This window comes from Gossypium hirsutum, chromosome D07 (assembly GCF_007990345.1).
Source record: "Gossypium hirsutum isolate 1008001.06 chromosome D07, Gossypium_hirsutum_v2.1, whole genome shotgun sequence".
NCBI classification, from domain to species: Eukaryota; Viridiplantae; Streptophyta; class Magnoliopsida; order Malvales; family Malvaceae; genus Gossypium; species Gossypium hirsutum.
Window position 1 is genome coordinate 17,229,779 of NC_053443.1, and position 5,748 is coordinate 17,235,526.

The 5,748-nt window shown below is 25.5% G+C and overlaps 2 long non-coding RNA genes across 2 annotated transcripts; both read right to left on the minus strand.

Annotated features, from left to right (window-relative positions):
* Positions 1-3,509: 3,509 nt before the first annotated feature.
* LOC107954238 (uncharacterized) lies at positions 3,510-4,819 on the minus strand. Its single transcript, XR_001699467.2, has 3 exons — positions 4,403-4,819; positions 4,185-4,274; positions 3,510-3,707 (listed from the first exon to the last, which is right to left on the minus strand). It is a non-coding gene; the product is annotated as an uncharacterized lncRNA (long non-coding RNA).
* LOC107954239 (uncharacterized) lies at positions 4,817-5,352 on the minus strand. The gene is made up of 3 exons (XR_001699468.2): positions 5,254-5,352; positions 4,974-5,001; positions 4,817-4,853 (listed from the first exon to the last, which is right to left on the minus strand). It is a non-coding gene; the product is annotated as an uncharacterized lncRNA (long non-coding RNA).
* Positions 5,353-5,748: the final 396 nt, after the last annotated feature.

Genomic DNA, 5,748 nt, shown 5'->3' on the forward strand with positions numbered 1-5,748 from the left:
TTTCATCTAACCTTTTCTTAATAAAAGTTAATTATGTTTATGCAGAATATAATTATCAAGTTATATATTGATTTTAGTAAATTCATATAAGAACATTTTATTATTAAGAATTTTATGAAATTATATATCACTATTAAATTATATTTAATATTAATTATTTTAAATTGTATAAATTCATACAAGAAAATTTATTATCAAGAATTTTATGAAATTTAATATTAATTATTAAATTATATGTAATAATTATTATTTTAAATTATACAAATTCATAAAATATAATTCATTAGTTATAATTATTTTAAATTTTATTAAATCATATATTTTAAATAAAATATATGATATATTAATTATTTCAAATTTTCATTTATAGTATCATATATTATGATTTGAGTAAATTCATATAATAATATTAATTATTAAGAATTTTATTAAATTATATATTTTAATTATAATATATTTAATAATAATTATGTTAATTTATATTTTACAGTATCATATATTATGATTTGAGTAAATTCATATAAGAATATTAATTATTAAGAATTTTATTAAATTATATATTTTAATTATAATATATTTAATAATAATTATGTTAATTTATATTTTACAGTATAATATATTATGATTTGAGTAAATTCATATAAGAATATTAATTATTAAGAATTTTATTAAATTATATATTTTAATTATAATATATTTATTAATAATTATGTTAATTTATATTTTACAGTATCATATATTATGATTTGAGTAAATTCATATAAGAATATTAATTATTAAGAATTTTATTAAATTATATATTTTAATTATAATATATTTAATAATAATTATGTTTAAATATGATTAAATTATTTATTATTGATATTAATAATCTTATTAAAATTTAAATAACAATAACAATAATAATTTACCAAAACAAATTTATGCTAATTATTAAGAATTTTATTAAATTATATATTTTAATTAAAATATATTTAATAATATGAATGTTTAAATATGATTAAAATATTTATTATTGATAATAATAATCTTATTAAAATTTAAATAACAATAACAATAATCATTTACCAAAACAAATTTATGCTAAGGGTATTCTAGTCATTTTAGTTTTTTCTATTATGCTATTACATCTCTATTCCATTCAACCAAACACAAGATTACTATTACGCCTCTATTCCATTACATTCAACCAAACAGTTGATTTGCTATTACACCTCTAATCCAACACACCTCTAATCCAATACAGCGAACCAAACGCACCAAGATTAGAGGTGTAATGGAATAGAAGTGTAATGGAATAGAAGTGTAATAGCAAATCAACTGTTTGGTTGAATGTAATGGAATAGAGGCGTAATAGTAATCTTGTGTTTGGTTGAATGGAATAGAGGTGTAATAGCATAATGGAAAAAACTAAAATGACTAGAATACCCTTAGTATAAATTTGTTTAGGTAAAGGATTATTGTTATTATTATTAAATTTTAATAAGATTATTAATATAAATAATAAATAATTTAATCATATTTTAACATAATTATTATTAAATATAATTTAATAAAAATATATAATTTAATAAAATTCTTAATATTAAATATTCTTATATGAATTTAATAAAATCATAATATATAATACTATAAAATATAATTTAAAATAATTATTATTAAATATAATTTAATAAAAATATATAATTTAATAAAATTCTTAATATTTAAATATTCTTAAATGAATTTACTAAAATTATAATATATAATACTATAAAATATAATTTAAAATAATTATTATTAAATATAATTTAATAAAAATATATAATTTAATAAAATTCTTAATATTAAATATTCTTAAATGAATTTACTAAAATCATAATATATAATACTATAAAATATAATTTAAAATAATAATTATTAAAAATGTAATTTAGTAAAAATATATAATTTAATAAAATTCTTAATATTAAATATTCTTAAATGAATTTACTAAAATCATAATATATAATACTATAAAATATAATTTAAAATAATTATTATTAAAAATATAATTTAGTAAAAATATATAATTTAATAAAATTCTTTAATATTAAATATTCTTATATGAATTTACTAAAATCATAATATATAATACTATAAAATATAATTTAAAATAATAAAATTTGAATCGATTAAATGACATTTGAATTGATTTGATAATATGAAATAGTACTACTAATGCATATATGTGATATGTGATTATCAGTAGCATGTAAAAGACCATGCGAATCGGTTTATAAAAGCTTGGAGGGTCGATATGGAAACTTAGCGAATCAGTAGATTCGATAAAGAAATGTCATGTTTTTTTATTGAATTGCTAAATGAGATAGTGAATGAAATTAGCATATGAATCATGAATACATTGTTTGAATTGGTTAAAATTGAATTATGCATCGCTTATATGCTTTAATTTATTGCATGTATTAATTTATTTTTCATATTATTTTTATATCATGTATTAATTTATTGCATGTTTGTATTATTGTATTTAGAAGTTGAGTGATTCTGAACATTATATCGAAAAACCTTCCAAGTTAATTTTCTTGAGTCAAATTATTATATATATATTTATATATCTTATTCAAAATATGACTAATTTAAAATCAAATCATTATATTCCAATATAAATATCTTAGTCAAAATATGACTAATTTTCCGAAGCATGGGAAGAGGATTTATCTAGTAATTTTAAAATTTATCTAAAAAATGCTTAAATTAATAAATTGCAAAAAGAAAAAAGAAAAAATCGAGAGGTATTTGGGTCAGACTCAAGTTATTTCCAAAATGTGTTCGGATGCTTAAATTAATGAATGAAAAATCACATAAGCGATAAAATGGCAAAACATTTGCATATTATACAGCTTTAAAGAAACTCAGAATACACAACAAATGATGTTTGCATTCTAAAATTCTTAAAAAATATATTGCTTTAACGAAAATACAACAAAACAGATCCCAATACCATGCCCCATGGATCTAAATTTACCCACTCTTACTTCGACCAAGCGACCGTATCGATTTCAGCTTGTGCACTCCTATATAATTCCAGTCTCTTCGCAAGAGCGGATTGGCGTTCCATGATTGCTGGATCCTCATTCAGTAATGCCGATAATCTTTTTTGCTACAAAAGAAATTTCCCAGAAATCATTCACTGATCATCTGTTTCACCAAAATAAGTAACAGACGGTAAGTTAGTTAAGAGAGGACATTTCTCACCTCCAGTTTACCCAATTCTGTGTAGAAAAAGTCAAGCAGGCTTCTTTTAGCTTCATGGACTTGACAATAAACAATGGACTTTGGAATCGAGTGGCGCAAAGTAGCGCAGACCATATTTACGTAAGACAAAACTGTACTTCCTGCTCATACATTGTTAGGATTTGCAGCAACAATGTTCAGCTGTCATTCTTGCACAAACCATAAAAATGTACACTGCAAAGTTATTGGAAACAGAGGAAGTGGCAATTTGCAGCAACAATCTACAATCCACTTTTCCTAGGATTTTCGAAGAAGTCACATATAAAATACGCGTTATCCTAAAATATTGTTGGCAGTAACATCGTTGTAAATCTTATTTAAGTAAATTTTACTAGAAGGAGCACACAATAAAGATCAAATGCATTTTACCTTCTCAATGTAAGAGCGAACCATGTTCTCAATATCTTGCACAATGCTCTCGGGCTGACCCTCTACATTTAGCAAGATAATCAATCAATTTCAGATAGTATCATACAAATTAATCAAGAATTTCACTGATCATGTTGCAGCGGAAAAGCTAAAAGGATAGGGTTTAAAGTGATAAAATGGTATGGCTATTATATTTGAATTTAAAATGAGAAAGACAATTGCACTTTGAATATTGCACTTCTTTTTTAGGTCACCGTGGAAATATGTTGCAGACAACGAATAACAGTAATATAAGGCTTCAAATTTTCTAGGTGTAAATTTACTAGGCATTACAATATTAGACACCTTTAAGCCTTAGTGCTAGAAGTCTAAATGTTTCAAGTGCAGAAGTTATTACAATACTAAGAAACGAGATACTGAACTTCAAGAACTAGAAAAAGGCTATGTCAGATTTTTAATGCAGCCAACTAAGGAAAGATGCAGTTAGGGGCAAAGGGAATTGCATACAAGTTATGCTGCTCATATTTGTTCTTACTTACATGGTCGAGAAGTGGAGACATAGCAACAGCATTGACTGGACGTTCAGTAACATAGGTCTTGATAAGAGTCAACCTTCTTGTGTCCCATAGCTAAACATTTACAGAAAAATGTAGAATCAGGTAGAGGAAATTTTAGCCAAAGAATAAAGAATCTGGGGTTATTTCAGAAAATAGCCACAAATGCTCTAAAAACTTGTGAGGTTAATAAGATGCATCACCTTGGCAGATTTATCTAAGGAACCAGTAAGGAAGTGTGAACCGTCTGCAGATTTTGTAAGTGATGTTATTGTCTTTTTGTGACCCGATTCCTTGTCAGCCTCCCTAAGTAGTTTTCCAGTCTAGAAGACAACATCGACAAATCCAACCCGAAAGATAAGATCATTTCAACACTGGACCAGACTAACCACAGCATAAGACTTAAAACCATGCTAATTGGACTTATATTTCAACACTCAACATTGAAAACAAGGGCTCCTTCTTTCTCATTAAAAGATAGAAATGAAGTAAAATAAACACAGCATAACCATTTTCTCAAATGAAAAATCATACTCTTAAGGCATATAGAGGTCATTTTAATGACTAAAAATTGGCAATGGTGTCAATCTTTATGTATTCAATCAGTTGAGACCCAACTATTATCCTCTAATGGTGAGGCACTAATTCCAGGCGCTGTATTTAAGGGAAAAACAATAAAATTAAACATTTTTCAGCCCATAAAATTTAAACAAAAAAAAACCGATGGCAAACAATATTCAACAAGAATTTCAAAAAAAGAAGCAAAGTATTTACCTGGTTCACTGAGGAGACGCTGAGTTTCCTATTTAGATCAAAGATAAAGAAACAAAAATTAAGCATGAAACATTGACATAATTCACAGAAACAAACTAAGAAGACTTAAAACAATTTACTGAAGCTTCTGATTCATTAAAACCCCAAAATAATTCAGCTACCAAATCAAACTCTAGAAACACAAAAAAATGAACACACTATTTTTTTGAAAAAAAGGAAGATTTTTTGAGGGTTCCAATGAGGAAACTGAGAAGGATGAGAGTGAGATCGAAAGAGAAACCTTAATGATTCTTCGAGGGAGATTAGTGTTGGCCATTGGCGAGATCGATGGGAAGGAAAAAAAAGTATTTGAGGGTTTTGGAGATCTAGAAATGGAGAGAGATAATAAAATACCAGTGCCATGCCATGCCCACCACACGTGAAAAAAACCTATATAAAAAAGAGAGGTAAAAAAGAGAAGGAGAAGAGGCGATGAGAGTGGAGAAGAAAGCTAGAAGGAAGAAACAGAAGACATAGATTTTGGGTAAAACAGAAGCGGTAATGGGGAGGGTAAAACAGGGACCAAAACTGAAGGAGCGCCTAAACTGAGCTCAAAGAAGGGATTAGAAATCGGTGGATTTCACCGATTAGGTCAGTAATGGTTTAGCCCTGTAATAAGTAATACATTGAACCAAACAACAGATTAGAGGCGCAATAAGTGGGGCCCACCGATTAGCCAATACACCTAACCAAACATAGTGTAAATGAAATGGTGGAATTGTCCCTAAATCCTTTG